An 18,805-nucleotide genomic window follows, 5' to 3' on the forward strand; every position below is an offset into this window, starting at 1 on the left:
GGAATCTCCATATGCCCTGGGTACGACCCTAGAAAAGGCAAAAAGACAAAAAAAAAAAAAAAAAAAAAAACCCAAACTCTGCTCATTTCCTGACTAAACTGACTCAACTCCTTACACTGAAGGCCTACTGAAGAAAGAGGCAGGTCCTTTCCTATTTAGCTCAGTCTCTAGGACATAAGATATCCATACTTAGTAAACAGTACGGACAGTTACCAGTATCTTCTGCACCATTTTTCACTATTATTAACATCTTACATTAGGATGGTACATCTGTCACAATTAATGAATCAATATCGATATATTATTGGTAACTAAAGTTCACACTTCAGATTTCCTTAGTTTTTCCTTAATATCCTTTTACTATTTCAAGATCCCATCTAGGATTCCACAGTGAATTTTGTTCTTGTGTCTCCTTAAGTTCCTCTTGGCTTAGACAGTTTCTCAGACTCTTCCTGTGTTTGATGACCTTGACAGTTTGATGAATACTGGCCAGATATATTCTAGAATGCCCCTACATTGGAATTTGATGTTTTTCTCATGATTAGCCTGGGGCTATAGATTTTGAGAAAGATCACAAAGTACCACAATCATCACGTCATACCAAGGGTACCTACCATTAACATGACTTACGACTGCTGATGTTGACCTTGATCACATGCTGCAGCCTGTGTCAGGTTTCTCCACTACAAAGACACTCTTTTATCCCCCTTCCCAAAGTGTACTCTTTGTAAGAAAATCACTACGTGCAGCCCTACTTAAGGGATGGGGACTTAATGCTCCTTTAGAGTGGAATATCAAAATAATTTATTTAGAACTGTTCTGCATGGGATATTTGTATCTTTCCCCCATTTATTAATACAGCCAATCATTTATTATATCAGTATGGCCTCATCTATATTTATTTTATACTTTGCATTACAATCCAATGCTACTTCGTATTTTTGCTCAAACTGTTTCAGCTTTGGCCACTGAGAATGAGAAAACACTTTAGGAGTTCCCGTCGTGGCGCAGTGGTTAACGAATCCGACTAGGAACCATGAGGTTGCGGGTTCGATCCCTGCCCTTGCTCAGTGGGTTAACGATCCGGCGTTGCCGTGAGCTGTGGTGTAGGTTGCAGACGAGGCTTGGATCCCGCGTTGCTGTGGCTCTGGCGTAGGCCGGTGGCTACAGCTCCGATTCAACCCCTAGCCTGGGAACCTCCATATGCCGTGGGAGCGGCCCAAGAAATAGCAACAACAACAAAAAAGACAAAAGACAAAAAAAAAAAAAAAAAAAAGAAAACATTTTAAATTGAGCATAAATAAAAACACATCAAAATCTGTCTGATGCCACTAAAGCAGTACTCTCATGAAAACTTATTGTATTAAAGGCTTATATATGAAAAAAGAAAGAATTCAAATTAATGAAGTAATCAATGAAATTGAAAACAATAGGGGAAATAAATGAAACTAAGCTAGTTCTTGGAAGAGATCAACAAAATGAATAAATCTCTAACTAAACTTATCAAGAAACAAAGAGAAAAGATAATTATACCAAATCAAAGAGAGTACATCAATATATTCATACATTACAATTCATATATTACAAATATTACAAAATTAATAGGGGTATGTTTTCAACAACTCTAGTTCCATATATTAGACAACTTGTATGAATGGGACAAATTCACTGAGAGCTACAAACTGCCAAAATTTATTAGAGAAGAGATAATCTAATTGTCTTATATCAATTAAAGACCTTAAATATTGTTAAGGGCTGAACCATGTGCCTCCAAAATTTATATGTTGAAATCCTAACCTCTAGCAACTCAGAATATGACTGTATTTGGAGATAGGATCTTTAAAGAGGTAATTAAGATGTACTAGGGCACACCCTAATCCTGTATGACTGGTGTCCTTATAAGAAGAGATTAGGATACACAGAGGGAAGACCACATGAAAACTCAAGGAGAAATATTTATAGAAATTAAGCATTGTTAATTTATAAATTAACCACTGTTTTCTTTTACAGGATATTGAAGGGGAATATAAATCCTCTAAAGAAAAAGGAGTATCACTCAAAGACAAAAAGAGAGTTTATATCCTCTTTGGGGACAGAGTAGTGAGAGTGTGTTTTCAGTTGCCACAGGATAGTTTTATCACAATAGATGGAAGAAAAATTGTTTTTATTTGGAGATTAGGTATGGTTTAAAGGGATGTGTAGGAGGGCTAACTCGACAAGGGATGGACTCTGATGGCTCTGCAACATGGCTAAGCTGACCTACTTTTCCCAGAATTTCATTTCCAAAATGTTTCTAGTTAAGACGGTTCACAAGAGAGGTCCTTGTGTGAGTTTTGGAAGGTAAACCTGAAACAAGAGCCACACTGTAACTGATCTCTTGACTCATCACATTCTTTACATTGAAGGAAGAACTTTGTTTGTTTGTTTGTTTGTTTGGGAAGAACTTAATATCATAAAAATGCCAATCCTTCCCAAATGAATATAAATGTCATGCCACTCTAATCTGAATTCCAAAGGGGTTTACATGGGAATGAACAAAATAATTTAAAATTTCATATGTAGCAATAACTTATTCAAATAACCTACAGAAACTTAATTTTTAAAAATTAGGGGGAAGATTTGCCTTTCTACATATTACTTAGAACTACGATAATCAAAATAGAGTAAATATGTCCATGAGAACAAACAAGTCAATCACTGAAAAAGTTTGGAGGACAGGAAAGAATCCAAACATTTTGGGGAATCTAACATGTGATAAAAAGGTATTTAAATTCAGTTGGTGAGGGTGGTTTATTTAGCCAATAATACTGGTAAAAACTGTCTAGTCCAATTTTCTACATCTCTACCATAAAAGTGCAGGTAGAACAGTAATCTAAACAAAATGAATGAATAAATGAATGAATGGGGATTCTGGGAAAATTTAGGAGAATATCTGTATATTATTTCAGTGAAGAAGGTCTTTTAAAACATTCTAGAATCCCAGAATGTTTATGAAGATCTTCCTTCTTACAGTATGGGATGGGGGAGAATTTACAGTACACTTGGCAGACAGACAAGGTGTTAAGATTTCCAACATGTGACAAGTTCCTACAAATTAATAAGAAAAAAATGGGCAAAGGATATAAATATGCAAATGAAATACAAGGCTAATAAACATAAAATAACATACAATCTCACCAGCAATAGGATAATGTGAATTAAAACAATAAGAAAATGCTATTTTTCATCCATTAAATTAGCAAAAATTAGAAAAGAGGTTATATAGTTATGATAAGAATGTGAGAAATTGGACCCTTCCAAACAGCTAGAGCAAGAATAAATTGTTCTTTTAGGAAAGGAATCCGGTACTATCTATTAAAATACATCTGAGTTGTTTACAGTTTAAGGCTATTACAAATAAGGACGGTATGAACATTCCTGCATATGTCTTCTGGTGCCAAAAGGAAAGAGTTTCTTTAAGGTAAATAGCTAGAAAATATAACTTCTAGGGCATAAGGTACATGCAGATTCAAAAATGCCAACTTGTCTTCCATTGTGTTCCATATCACCAATATCTTCTACCGTCATATTCTTTAACTTTTAACCATCTAGTCTATAAGTTGTTATTTCACTGTGGTTTAACTGTCCTTCTCTGATTCAAAATTAGGTTGAATGCCTTTTCATACTTCCTCTTCTGTGAAGCACCTGATGATGTCTGTCTTGGTCAGCTTGGGCTGCTATTGCAAATTACCATAGATCAGGATAATAAATCCTGGAAGCTAGAAGTTTGAGATCAGGATGGCAGCAGCATGGTTAGGTTCTTCCTGGTTTCTAGATGGCTGCTTTCCTCTTGTATCTTCACACAGCAGAGACAGCTCTAGTTCTTTCATCCCCTTATAAGACTCCAGCTTCCATTGTGAGGGCTGCATCCTCATGACCTCATTCACATTATCCCATCACACTGGAGACTGGTGCTTCAAGATACAAATGTGGAGGATGGACATAAACATTGAGTCCACGGCATTCCTCAACTGGCTCCAAAGTTTGTCTTTCTTGCATGCAAAATACATTTGTTCCATCCCACCAGCCCCAAAAGTCTTAACTTGTCCAGAATCAATTCTTAAGTCCAAAATCCAAACTTTCAACCAAATACCATCTAAATCCATTACAGGTAAGATCAGAAGTAAGAATCAGCCTGGGGCAAAAATTCCTCTCCAGTTGTGAACCTGTGAAACCATATAAGTTATGTGCTTCCAAAAATACAATGGTACGGCAAGCATAGGATAAACAATCCAATTTCAAAATATAGAAACGAAAAGGAAGAAAAGGTGATGGGTCCTAAGTAAGTCCAAAATATAGCAGGGCAAATTCCATTAGACCTTAAGAATGAAGAATAATCCTCTTCGACCTGATGTCCTACCCTCTAGACCCACAAGGGCAGCAGCCTAGGATCTACCAAGGAAGCAGTTTACCTCCATAGCTCTGCTAGGCAGTGGTCTCCCTCCTGCCACCATGGCTCTGGCCAGTCCTGCTCTTTGTAACCGAGGTGGAGGCAACCCCTCTCCTAACCCCAATACACAACTGGGCCTCTGGTGGGAGTGGCAATCCTGATGACCTCTGAAGGAAAGATCATTCTTTACTTACCTTGAATAGTACTTGGCCTCCTGTGGCAATGACTGATTAGGTCCCAGGTTCACACCCATACTAATTTCCCTACCATACGCCACACCCCTCAAGTTTTCCTGCAAACACACTGTCTCTCTCTTTCTTTCTTTTTTGTGCAATATGGATAGGCTGAGAATTTTCCAAATCTTTAAGTTCTGGTTTCTTTTTGCTTAACAATTTCCTCTTCAATTTATTTCTCTCTTCTCACATTTAATTATAAGCAGTTAGGAGGAACTAAACTACTGAGTCAACAATTTGCTTAGAAATCCCCTCACAAGTTCTACTTTCCATGAAACACACCTCATAACAAGACTCACCTCTTCTCCAATGTTCAACAATATGTTCCTCATTTCTAAGACTTCATCAGAATAGACTTAACCATTCATATGTCTACCCACATTCTGCACATGATTATTTATAGATCCTCTAAGACAGAAGTTTTCTCTATATCTCTCCTCTTTCCTTTTTGAGTTCTCATCAGAATCCCCTTTAAAATCTCTTTACAACAACATATCAGCTTTTTCTAGCATGCAATTCAAAACTTTTCCAACCTCTACCCATTACCCAATTCCAAAGCTGCTTCCACATTTTTTAGGTATTAGTTATAACAGCATACACTTCTCAGTACCAATTTCTTGAGAGTTGCTACTGTGTGCAGTGGGTTAAGGATCCAGCATTGCTGCAGCTGTGGCATAGGTCACAGCTATGTCTTGGATTCAATCCCCAACTAAGAACTTTTATATGCCACAGATACAGCTGAAAAAAAAAAAAAGGAAAAAAACCAAACCAATTTCTGTACTACTCATCTCAGGCTGCTATGCTGTTATAAAAAATCACCACAAATTGGGTTTAAATAACAAATACTTATTTTTCACAGTTCTGGAGGCTGGAAATAAGAAATGAGGATGTCAACATGGTCAGGTTCCAGTGAAAACAAAACCCACTGGTCTATAGATAGATGCTTTCTTGCTATATCCTTAATGGGGGGAGAGAAAGAGTTCTGGTCCTTTCATCCACTTGTAAGGGCACGATTTGTGTTGAGAAGGCTCCACCCCCATGATGTCATCAAACTCAATTATATCCCAAAGGCCCCACTGAAAAAGCCCCACATGGTACAGCCTTTGGAAAACAGTTTGTCGTTTATACAATTATGACTCAGAAATCCCACTCTTGGATATTTACCTTAAAGAAATAGGAACTTAGGTTTACACAAAACTGGTTATGTGAATATTTGCAGTGCTTTTATCCATAACTGCCAAATCTGGAAACAACTCCGATGTCCTTCGACTGATAAATGGATAAACAAACTGGTATAGCCCTACAATGGAATACTACTCAGCAAATTTTTTTTCAAATTAAGTACTGGTAAACGCCATGGTGTGGATGAATATCAATAGCTTTATGCTAAGTGAAAGAAGTTGGACTCAAAATGCAATATGTTTATGATTCCATCCATATGACACTTTGGAAAAAACAGAAGTAAAGAGAATGAAGGCAGATTACAGGTTGCCACATGGTGGTGGTGGGGTTAGGGGTGTACAAAAGAGCACAAGAGAAATTTGAGGAGTGAAGGAAACATACTACATCTCGATGGTGGTGGTAGCCGTCTGTCTAACCTCATAGAACTATATGCTAAAAGGGTGAATTTTACCATATATAAATGATACATCGATATTTTAAAAAAGTATTTTCGTATAAACTATTTTTGTGTGAGACCTGTACTTTAAAAATTGTATAGTGTGATAGTACCTTAATTAGACTCAGCATTCCTCAAATTAAAAAAAGTTAATAGAGAATAAGATTCTGGCACTTGAGAGACTGAAAGGTGATCTCTAAGGTCTTCTCTAAATCCAAGGCTTCTGAGGTAGGTCTTGATTCTTCAACCTCACATGCAAGAATTACGTATATTTTTTTCCATGCTTATATTCATATTATGTACAAATATATACCCATATCCACAGAAAAAAATTGAAATATTCTTCCATATTATGATTTATATTGCATATATACCTGTATTTTCTTCTTTCCTATAACAAGTCACAATGTATAATCCAAAAATTATTTTACTTACAAAGTATACACTGTGATACAAATTAAGAAAATGAGGAAGCAAGCCATATTCAAGTCTATACAAATCATTAATTCCTAGTTTAAGAAATATAAATAGCTCCTTTTATTAAACTGACATGTTCGCTATACTAAAATATTTAAAGAAAGGGTAGATACATGCACTTTATGAATGTGAGGTATGGGGCATTTTCTTCATTTTTAAAGGAAAATCCTATAAAACTATGTTCTCCCCTTTCGAAAAAGTTTTTCCTAGCTCTTTCCATATTTATATTAGAAATTTCTTTGTGCATAGCTCTGAAATACACCCTCTTCAAGAATCTACTAATAAAATGGGGGGAGGTCATACCCTGAAGCGTAGGGATGTAAGTCTGAGAGGGCCCTGCAAGCTCTTCATCCTTACTGTCTTTTAGGGAGGAGCCACCGGTGGTCCACGAGTTGGGTTCACCCTTACTAGAAAAGAAATTTATATTTGTTCATGGTTTCAGAGAATGTATACACTTAAGAGAGAATTTCTCGTAATCTATATTAATTATTCAATTGGCATTCACTTCCACTGTCAGCCCCTGGAACTGGTCCACTTTCAAAGATAATTCCAAAGTCCAAATATTTGATCACAAACTCCAACTCCTCCCGCTCTCACCTGACTTGCAAACTAGCGCCTTGGATCAATCCACCCATTTACCTTCTTTCCTCCTTTACCCAGGCTGTGGAGGAAGAAATGTACTGGTGTCACTGCGGTTTCTAGTATCAGCAGAAAGCCATTTGGAAAACACTGGTAGGTCTCTATTCCATTTCCTCTACCATTTCTAATCTCCAAATCATAATACTCATGTAGTCCCTATCTCAATTCTCTACTTTAGTAAAAGAAAAAAAAATGTAGTTCATTCTATAAAATGTAAAGAACAGAAAGCAAGAATACTTTCAGCTTACTCTCTTCTAAAAGGTACACTTAGGTACATCAATATTCATTACTCTTTACTTTCTCCACGTTCAGAATTAATCCTTCTATTTCTCAACTCTATGCTTTTATCTTCTCTGAGACATTATTCTAAAACTATCTTTTCATGTGTGTGTGTGTGTGTGTGTGTGTGTGTGTGTAATCTCTATCCACAAATTCTTCCATTTCAAAAGAATACTTAATTCTCTCTCACCTTAAAAACAGTAAATTCTTTAATCATTCTAACTCCATTCAACTACCACTCTATAAATACTCTAAAAGATTTCTCAAATACTAGGCCACCTTCTCTTTCTGTTCTTTCCACTGACTCACTACGGTTTATTCACTGACGCCATCTGCTTGGCTCTTTTTGCACTTTCATTCACAACTCCACTTAGCAAAAGCCCCCTAATTCATTGATTTCTGGGTCTAATCTCTAATGTGTAGAGAAAATTCTCCCAAAAACTCACTGCCCACCATCCTCAGGATAAACCCAGGCTCCTCACTGGACTCATAAATTTAGGATGTTGGTAAACTGCTTACATTTTCATTCTCATTTCTACTAATTTCTTCTACGCCCTTTAGGCTTCATTCAACCTTAACAAAGTTAAGCCTTTTCCTTTTGCTTCTGTGGGTAATTTCAGATTTCTTACTCTTTTCTCCTGCTCACTTTTTCTTGGGTTACTGTAAACATCTACTTGTTCTCCATTTCTGCCAGCTATCTTTTACCTTGCTACTAGCAATCCTCCTTCTAGATAGATAAGATGACAGATAGATAAGATGACAGGAAGATAAGATAACAGACAGGAAGACACAAAGTAAAACAAAACAAAAAGACTCCATCTGTGCTGTATTTTCATTCTAACAACCTGAATAAAATGTGTACTCCTTGCTTTCACATATACTGAGTTCCATCACACTCTGGCCCACATTATATTATCTGCTCTGCCTCTACTCAAGTTTCCTGGCATTCCAATTTACATATACCCTACAACTCTTGACACATAGCATTTCTCACCATTTATAAGATATTTTCACAGCTCCTTACCTTTGTTGAAACTTCTTCCCCTAGCTTGAAATTTTCTTCCTTCCCTTTTTACCTGCTGAATTTCTATCATTTAAGATTCTAAATTCAAACAAAATATCTTTTCTTCAAAGAAGCTGGTGGGAAACTCCCAGGGCATGGTTCTCTGACTTCTGTACCCACAATCCTTGGATTTGGACTCTGTAATTATATTTACTACACTGTATTTAAATTTGTCTTTTACATGTTTGTGTCCCCAGTTAAATTGTAAACCAGAAGACAAGAACTGTGTAATATTTTGTGTTTGGATACAATGTTTAGTATATATTAGTAGCATATAATATTATCTTGAAATGCTTTTTGGATATTTATTTGTTCACTTAATGTACTTCTGAAAGTTGTTTATACAAGTTGTATACTACATACATTATTATGCAGTGCTATTCCAATGACTCCAGCTAATATTACTTATAAATCTCGAAGAAAATATGGCTCAATAAAATGTTTCCTTATTTGATGTTTTCGCATGTCACAGCTAAATCTGAACATTTTATAAGCATGAAAGCTGCAATTTTTGTTTTTCTAATATAAATTTACATTTCTCCTGTTTTTTAAAATTGTTTTACCAAGAATTCACCATGCTAAAAGTCTTGTTTCCAGTACAATATTTTCTTTCTAGAAACATAAAATTTCTCACAAAATTTAGTTGTGTATTGAGCTTTACCTCACCTCAAGTACACTGCCCCCTCCAAGAGCTCCAAACACACTTACAAAGGCTTGGGAACTGGGTAATTGTTGAGAGGATAGAGAAATTAAATTCTTTAGGCATATCTTTTTCTTGTGTTAATACCACATTTATAGGATCATAAATGTGTCCTATTTCTATACAAATTAGGTTGTACTTATTACCAAAAAAACTATATTTTCAAAACTAATCAAACACCTGAGGGCCATTATTCACTGTCTCATTCAGAGAGGTATCTATGAATATGAATAAGCAGAAAACTCACTAAACAAGCATATAGTTATACCTTTCTGCCTCCTCTTTAAACTGATCCTCAAAATCATCACTATGTTGGAAATCCTGAAGAAAAGATTTTACCATCCCTGAGTTAACTTCATTTTCAAAAACCTACAGGCATAAGAAAGGAAAAAATTATGCCTATGAATTTAGGAATATATAGTTTAAAAGAAAATGATTTCTATAGCTTCTTAAGAAGAGCAATAAGGTCTTCAATAATAGAATTAAAATCACAATCACAGTGTGAACACTACTTCTAAAAAGTCACTTGAAATACACATCTCCCTATAAAATACTTTCTAATTTGTCAAAACAGTGTAGAGTAGTATACACATATGATTTCTTTGAATCACCCAAGTTATTTTCCAAAAATTCATAAAAATAAGCTTATTTTTTTTTCTTAAGAAAAAAACGGATTATTACAATAGCACAGAGGAGATTCTTATAACGAGTACTTATCACACTTACTGTGAATATAAAATTCTTAGCATGATATTTATTTTAGCACCTGTATGATCTAATCCAGTAATTCTAAGTATGTTGTTTCTGTCACAAGATTTGGTACTGCCTGATGGACTTGAGTTCACTTTGTTGCCTTTGAACTATCCTATATAGCACCTGGACCACTGGTAAACAAAATTGAATATGACTAAAGGGGAAAATCACATTAAAATAAAGATTCAATAAGCAGTATTTTAGCCCTCAGTTCTGCTTCAATTACTCCATTCATTTAATAATTCTTTTCTAGGGGCCTAGGACATGCACATATTGTGCATGTCCTACAGCTACAGATAAAATACTGCCTTTGTGGATTATATATGTTCTCATGGGGAGAGAGAAAATACAGAAGTAAGCATATAAAAAGTACAGCTGGTGATGTGTTAATACAGCAACAGAGTATGGAGATTCCTAACCTCCATGTACCTAAAAGGTAAAAGGAAGGACTAGGCAAAGAGACAGGAAAGCATCCTGAGCAAAAGAAGCAGCAGGTCCAAAGCCCAGCAGTCCCCCATGGTCTGGCCTACGCCTCATCTCCACCCTCATCTCCCACCTCTCCATTTCTCAGGCAGCATCTCCAGCCATACTCTCTACATTGTATTTTTTCATCTTTTTTGAAGTGCCATTTAATAACTCTTATTTTGTGAAACATATTAAAATCCTTTCCCCTCTTGTTAGTGTGTGTGTGTGTGTGTGTATATATATATATATATATGTGTGTTTTGCCTAATTCCATGAAATTTTCCTATACCTGGAATACCTCTGGTGGACATATATATAGCCATCATTTTAGAACATGGACCTAAGTACAATCACTTTTAAAAAGAAGCATGTTAATGGAAAGATGTAAACAACTACCTGGCACTCCTACCAAGCATATTCATTTTGCTGGACAAGTCAAAACATGTAACTTACTAAGTTTTTAGCCTAATATGAATATGTATTACCTAAAATATAAAGTTAATTTATATTTAGCAATAACTTGACCATTGTAGAATATATTAAATTCTAACATAATGGATTGACATTTTGAATAATATATAAAACATAAATATACAAATCTCCCCCCTTTTTTTTTTTAGGGTCACACCGATGGCATATGGAGGCTCCAGGGGTTGAATTGGAGCTGTAGCCACTGGCCTACACCACAGCCACAGCAACACCAGATCCAAGCCATGTCTGTGACCTACACCACAGCTTATGGAAACTCCGGATCCTTAACCCACTGAGCAAGGCCAGGGATCAAACCTGTGTCCTCCTGAATACTAGTCCGATTCATTTCTGCTGAGCCATGACGAGAACTCCCCCCAAATCCTTTCTTATGTGGGTAAAAAAAATATCAATTCTCTATCAGTTTTCTAAACTTCTTTAAGCTTGCTTTAAATATGTGAGGATTTTATTCACCAAGAATCAATTTTAGTGTAGTGCCCATTCTGTTTAATCATTAGCAATGATCTTGCTTTCGATGGATATTCAAAAATCCAACAGACCACACCTGGCACCAGATGAGCTTTGCAGAAGGTTACAGGAAAGGAGTCACACATGTCAGAACAGCCTAAGGCTTGCCCTCATCAGGAGTTCTAGTAGCATTCTACTGTCACCTCAAGTGTAAGGCAGTAAGATGACATGGGTGGGTAGCTGAGTCACCCTGGCTTAGAAACCTCAAGCTACACAGGAACAGTATCTCTTGCAACAACTCATAAGCTTAAGCTCTAGAAATTACAGCAAGGAGCTTCCACATTCACCCCATTTGTACTTTTAACAAGACATTTATAGTCCTATTCACAATCCTTCCAGCTCAGGAGTTAGTTTTACTGTAATCAATACTGCTTGGTAACATAGCTGATAGTTCAACTTTTTTAGGTTTCCAGAGAAACAGGGTGCTAAAAGGCTAATAGAAGATTATTTGCCTCATTGTAAAAAAGAAAATGTTCATTTGGCCTTTACTCATAGGCAGTAATTCAGTTTTACTTTTCCTACTGGAAGAACCAATTGTACCAGCACCATTGATTGCATAGACCATTCTATCCACAACACCACCTGCACATAAAATGTCCCCATATATGCTTGAGTCGTCTTCTGGAATCTCCACGTGGTTCCACTGATCTTATCTGCCACTTCCTATACTATTACCACATTTTCTCAATTCTCATAGGTTTATACTGAGTCTTGATAGCCTGCAGTTATCCCAGTTGTCCTTCCACCACACAGGCACTTTATCTTCCTTCCCCAACGCCGCCTATTCCTGGTCTTCTGTTTTCTGAAGTAAGTTTTTGAATCAACTAAGTCTCTCTCCCTCACACACACAAAATTTGAAATCTGTATGGAAATTAAGTTAAATTAATTTTGTAGTTTAAATTAGGAAAATCTGTTATCTTTATTAGATTAAGTATTATTATCCATTAATATATAGTTATCCATCAAAACACTTTATAATGCTCCAATAAAGGTAATTCACACCTTTTCTTAGATTTACTCCTTCATACTTTGTAGCTGGTATCACTATAAATGTACTGGTATAGATTACACCATTATGTATGCTAACGACTGCATAGTGAGTAAACCACAAGTTTTTATACATAATAGTTTTATATTTATTCTTTTTTTTGTTTTTTTCTTTTTATGGCTGCCCCTGCAGCATATGAAGTTCCCAGGCTGGGGATCAAATCGGAGCCGCCAGCCTACACCACAGCCAAGGCAACGTGGGATCCAAGCCACATCCACAACCTACACCACAGCTTGCAGCAATGCTGAATCCTTAATCTACTGAGAAAGGCCAGGGACTGAACCCACATCCTCATGGATACTAGCCAGGTTCTTAACCTGTTTAGCCACAATGGGAACTCCTAATCTAAAATTTTAAATTTCCATTATGATTTCTTTTTGACTCATGAGTTTAGAAGTACATGTCTTTAAATATCAAATGTATGTTTCATCTTTTTGTGAATGACTTCTAACTGAATTTCTTTACATCAAAGACCACAGTCAACACTATAAAGGTTATCCACCATTTATTTTGACTTATTTTGATTTGATACATGATAAATTTTTATAAATGGTTCATGTATGCTTGAAAAAAAAAATTTGGGAGGGGGGTCTTTTTTGTCTTTTCTAGGGCCACACCCACAGCATACAGAGGTTCCCAGGCTCGGGGTCTAATTGGAGCTGTAGCCACTGGCCTACACCACAGCCACAGCAATGCAGGATATGAGCTGTGCCTGCGACCTACATCACAGTTCACGGCAATGCCTGATCCTTAACCCACCGAGTGAGGCCAGGGATCGAACCTGCAACCTCATGGTTCCTAGTTGGATTCGTTAACCACTAAGCCACAACAGGAACTCCTGCTTGAAAAAATTTATGCTCTCTAATTTTTGGATGCAAGTTCTACATATGTCCATTGTATATAGCTTGCTAATTGACTTTTATAATTTATATACTCAACGAATTTTCTAATCTATTAAAAAAAGAAATATTTTAAAATGGCCCACTATCAGGGTGAATTTATCAACTATTCATAGTAATTTTGATTTATATATTCTGAAGCTGTTATTAGGTGCTTATATAATTTTAGAATTTTGGTAGTTGCTGCTACGGTGCAGTGGGTTAAGAATCCCATGTTGTCTCTGCTGTGGCATGGGTTCGACCCTGGGCCTACCACAGCAGGTTCAGGATCCAGCATTGCTGCAGCTCTGGTGTAGGTTGCAGCTGTGGCTCAGATTTGATGCCTGGCCTAGGAACTTCCATATGCCATGGGTGCAGCCAAGAAAAAAAAAAAAAAGAATTTTTTATCTTCCTTGTGAACGCAACTGTGACTTCTTAATGTTTAATGCTGTCTGCATTTAAGTCTCTTCTTTCTGATATCACTGTATCTATACCAGCTCTCCTTGTTAGCATTGCTCTGTGTATTTTAACTTTTTTACTTTAAAATATGAAGCGAAAATGTCCCCCAAATATTTCTTCTCATTAAACTATGCGGATGATCAATAAATTCAATGAAATGAGTACTACAGAGTTGACCTAGTCCTGAAAAATAGTTTATCAACACCAATTGGGAAAGCAAATCTCTAAAAACAAATTTCATTAATTAAAGTAGGAATGTGAAGACTGTGAACAAATGGGAAGGAGGAAAAACAATGAGGCAGTGCTATCACATCAACACAAACCCTCCCATCTCCAACAAATATTTAAATAGCCACTTGTGCACAACTCATTTACTAAGAAAAATAACACCACCTGAGTGAGAAGTCCTAGCATAAGTTAAACCTGAGACATGCTTCAAAATCAACTTGATTATATTTATCAAAGAAGTAAACTGTTTTAGACGACTATAATTCAAATAAGGCTCACTGAGGACTCTACAGGTCTTTGAATGAAATGTGATTTGGCTAACAATACCAAGAAAGCACAAGAGAAATATCCTAAACTATCAAGATGCCAGGTCTTTTTGGAGAGTGCTCAATAAATCAATGTCAAAATAAAAGATGGATTATTTTTCCAAAGAGCCTAAGTTAACTTTTCTGCACTGCATATGGCAAACATTTATGAGGCCAAAGTGAAAGCACTAATACTAGGAGATAAGCTCCCAGTTTTTAGTCTTTTCTTGGTGATTAAAGAGCTGTAGGATAACAGAAAAATCATTTTGGCTCTATGGAACTTAGTTTCCTCACCTTTAAAATGAGCATTGGAATAAAAATTTATTGCTCTATCTTCCAAATCAAACCATCTACATACAAGTCCATGAAGTGTATATGATTCCTAGGGACATCATAACTGAAAGGGCATCAAGTGGCTATAATATCAAAATAATTGCTTCATGAAATATAAGCAAGGCAAATTTTAACAAAACCACATGATTTTCCACAACGTATTCTAAAAACCACCTAGGAATGGTCTAAGATACTTTTCCCTAAAAGGAAATTTTAAAATATATCAAAACTCATCCAAGAAAAGTCAAGCCATAAAATATAGAGAGAAAAAACCTAAACCATAAAATATACTCAGTTCTAGTAGGGAGTCAAGTATAGTTGTATAAAGGATCTACTCAAGACAGTCTATGACATTGCTCACTTCCAGTTATGTCTCCTTCAAATAGAATATCATTCTGGGAGTTCCCGTCGTGGTGCAGTGGTTAACGAATCCAACTAGGAACCATGAGGTTGCTCAGTGGGTTAAGGATCTGGCGTGCCATGAGCTGTGGTGTGGGTCTCAGACGTGGCTTGGATCCCGCGTTGCTGTGGCTCTGGCATAGGCCAATGGCTACAGCTCCAATTAGACCCCTAGCCTGGGAACCTCCATATGCCACGGGAGTGGCTCAAGAAAAGGCGAAAACACACACACACACACACACACACACACACACACACACAAAAAAAAGATCTTGGAAAAGTATCAACAGTGGGGCTGAAAGCCCAGGATTACACTAAGAGAGACTGCCAGCCAGAGAGGTAATAGTGGCCTTGATGTGGTCACCTTGCATGTCATAGAGGAATGGACCGAGTCCTACATGAGAGAACAATCAAACTACATACAATGTTGTTTTTCAAAGCAACAGCACAACTGTCAGCCCTGACAGCCAAATTGGGAAAGTAGGGGAAGCAGTGATTGTTCTTAGTACTGATTTTATCTCTATTAATGCTAGAACCTGCAGGAAGTGAAAATGGGGACTGTAATAATGGAAGTCCCCAAACTCCAACAGATTAGATAAGCAAAAATGCAAGGCATGCACAAGATGAAAATGCATTTCCCTTTCTGTGCTCTAACACTGGCAGTATCTCCATAAGGAAGGTAATGTGTCAAGGTGAGGGTTTTGCCCCAGATTTTTTTGCAGCCATCTACTACTCCCTACTTTGGAATATCGTCTCCATCAATGAAAAATTCCATCATCAATATATCTAAAGATGCTTCAAATTTTATGCGAAACGTATTTTGTGTCTCTTTTAGTAGCACAAAATGAAGTAGATGCTAAAATAAGTAAAATTTCCAAAAGAGCACTGAGAGAGGTTTTCTTCAGTTGCAAAAAGTTCCACTCTTCCAAATCCTTACTTTGGTCATCTTCAACATCAGCGTGACATAGAATTAAGAAATCAGTGATAAGGAGAACAAAATAGACACCTATTCCTTAGAGAGCTTAGTCAGTGATTTTAATATCAGCCATAGCCAATTAGCAGAGATCCCTTTTCTAGTTTTACCTCACAATTCACTGATCTAGGTGCCATTTTCTGACTTGATGAAGGCAAGTCGTCATGACATAATGAAAGCGAACAGGGATTCGGGTTTTTCATATCAGAGTCCTCTCCCTTTGGATCTTTTCCTGAACAAAGAAAAGGAAAGAAGTGATCAAAGCAAAGGGCTACAACGAAGATAAGGTTGAGTCTTAGTGAGAAAAGCCAAACTACATGGGGGGAAGCTTGCCTACTTTTCCTGTTTTAGAGTAATCTCATCTTTATCTCCTATATTAATCATTTTTCTCCCTGCTTCAAAAAAATAACACTGCAAACATGATCCTTCTTCCAGATTATCCTCAGAAAGCTGATTTTTGAGCAACCCCTTTGTTCCTACTTCCATATTATTCAAGAAAGTACTATTCAGGTAAATTCTAAATATATACCACCTCAAAACCTATGCATTGGGATCTACAGAATTCAATTCTTCTGTGTTTCACAGTCTATTTCTTGGATAAAGAAGAGTGTGTTTTATAAGTCTCATTTTCATGTCATATTGTTAACAACAAATTAGCAATACGTTAATGTACTTAGAAAGTTATTTTAGACTTACTGAAGAACATACCATGAATCATCCCTAGGAAACTCATTGCTGGTTTTATTAAAGGATTTTTACTAATTATTCTGTTAATGTCACTGCATGGACTCTTTCATATAGAAGCCAAGAGAGATAGTTTTCTCTGATCTTGGAATTGAGCCATATATGACAAACCCACAGCAAACATCATTCTCAATGGTGAAAAACTGAAAGCATTTCAGCAAAGATCAGAATAAGACAAGGATGTCCACTTTCACCACCATTATTCAACATAGTTTTGGAAGTCTAGACATGGCTATCAGAGAAGAAAAGAAATTAAAGGAATCCAAATTGGAAAAGAAGAAGTAAAACTATCACTGTTTGCAGATGATAAGATATTATATCTAGAAACTCCTAAAGACACTACTAGAAAACTGTTAAGAGTTCATCAATGAATTTGATAAAATGGCAGGATACAAAATTATTACATGGAAATTAACTGCATCTCTATACATTAGCAAGGTAAGATCAGAAAGAGAAATTATGGAAACAATCTCATTCACCATTTCACCAAAAAGAATAAAATACTAGGAATAAACCTACATAAAGAGAAAAAAGACCTGGAGTACCTGCTGTGGCACAACCGGATCGGCAGCATCTTTGGAGCCCCACGATGCAGGTTCAATCCCCGGCCTGGCACAGTGGGTTAAGGATCCGGCATTGCTACAGCTGCACCTTAGGTCACAACTGCAGCTAGGATCTGATCCCTGGCCTGGAACTCCATATGCTGTGGGAGTGTCCAAAAAAAGAAAAAAAGAGAGAGGAAAAAAAAAAAAAACCTACACTCTGAAAACTCTAAGACACTGGTGAAAGAAATCAAAGATGACACAAACAGATGGAAATATATACCATGCTCTTGGAATGGAAGACTCAATATTGTCAAAATGGCTACATTACCCAAGGCAATCTACAGATTCAATGCAATTCCTATCATATTACCAATGACATTCTTCACAGAAGTCAAACAAAATATGTTAAAATTTGTATGGAAACACAAAGCACCAAATAGCCAAAACAATATTGAAAAAGAAAAACAGAACTAGAGGAATCAGGCTCCCTGACTTCAGCCTATACTACAAAGCTACAGTATTCAAAACAGTATAATACTGGCACAAAAACAGAAATACAGACCAGTGGAACAGGATAGAAATCCCAGAAATAAACCCAAGAAGCTATGGTCAACTAATCTATGACAAAGGGGGCAAGAACATACAGTGGAGGAAAGATAATCTCTTCAATAAGTGGTGCTGGGAAAACTGGACAGCTACATGTGAAAGAATGAAATTAGATTATTCTCTAACACTATATACTAAAATGAACTCAAAATGGATTAAAGACCTAAACTTAAGGCCAGATACTATAAAACTTCTAGAGGAAAACACAGGCAGAATTCTCTTTGACATAAATTACAGCAACATCTTGTTTGACCCACTGCCTAGAATAACAACAATAAAAGCAAAAATAAACCAATGGGACCTAATTAAATTCAAAAGTTTTTGCACAGCATAGGAAACCATTAAAAAAACAAACAAATAAAAACAAAAAGACAACCCACAGAATGAGTGGGAGAAAATTTGGTTTCAAAGGATGCAACCAAGAAGAGCATACACCAACAACTCAAAAATATACCAACAACTCACACAACTCAACAACAAAAAACAAACAACCCAATCAGAAAATGGGCAGAAGATGTAAATAGTCATTGCTCCAAAGACATATGGATAGCCAATAGGCACATGAAAAGATGCTCAACATCACTAACAATTAGAGAAATGCAAATCAAAACTAAAATGAGGTACCAACTCACACT

At 36.5% G+C, this 18,805-nt stretch overlaps 1 protein-coding gene across 1 annotated transcript in view; it reads right to left on the reverse strand.

The window, feature by feature from the left end:
- The window catches only part of PTPN20 (protein tyrosine phosphatase, non-receptor type 20), a 75,210-nt gene that overhangs the window by 40,009 nt on the left and 16,396 nt on the right, over nucleotides 1–18,805 (reverse strand). Inside the window, exon 5 of the mRNA XM_021073067.1 lies at nucleotides 16,386–16,507. The gene's annotated coding sequence lies outside the window, so the exon portion shown is untranslated. The remainder of the gene's footprint in view (nucleotides 1–16,385; nucleotides 16,508–18,805) is intronic.

Source organism: Sus scrofa, chromosome 14 (genome assembly GCF_000003025.6).
Source record: "Sus scrofa isolate TJ Tabasco breed Duroc chromosome 14, Sscrofa11.1, whole genome shotgun sequence".
NCBI lineage: Eukaryota > Metazoa > Chordata > Mammalia > Artiodactyla > Suidae > Sus > Sus scrofa.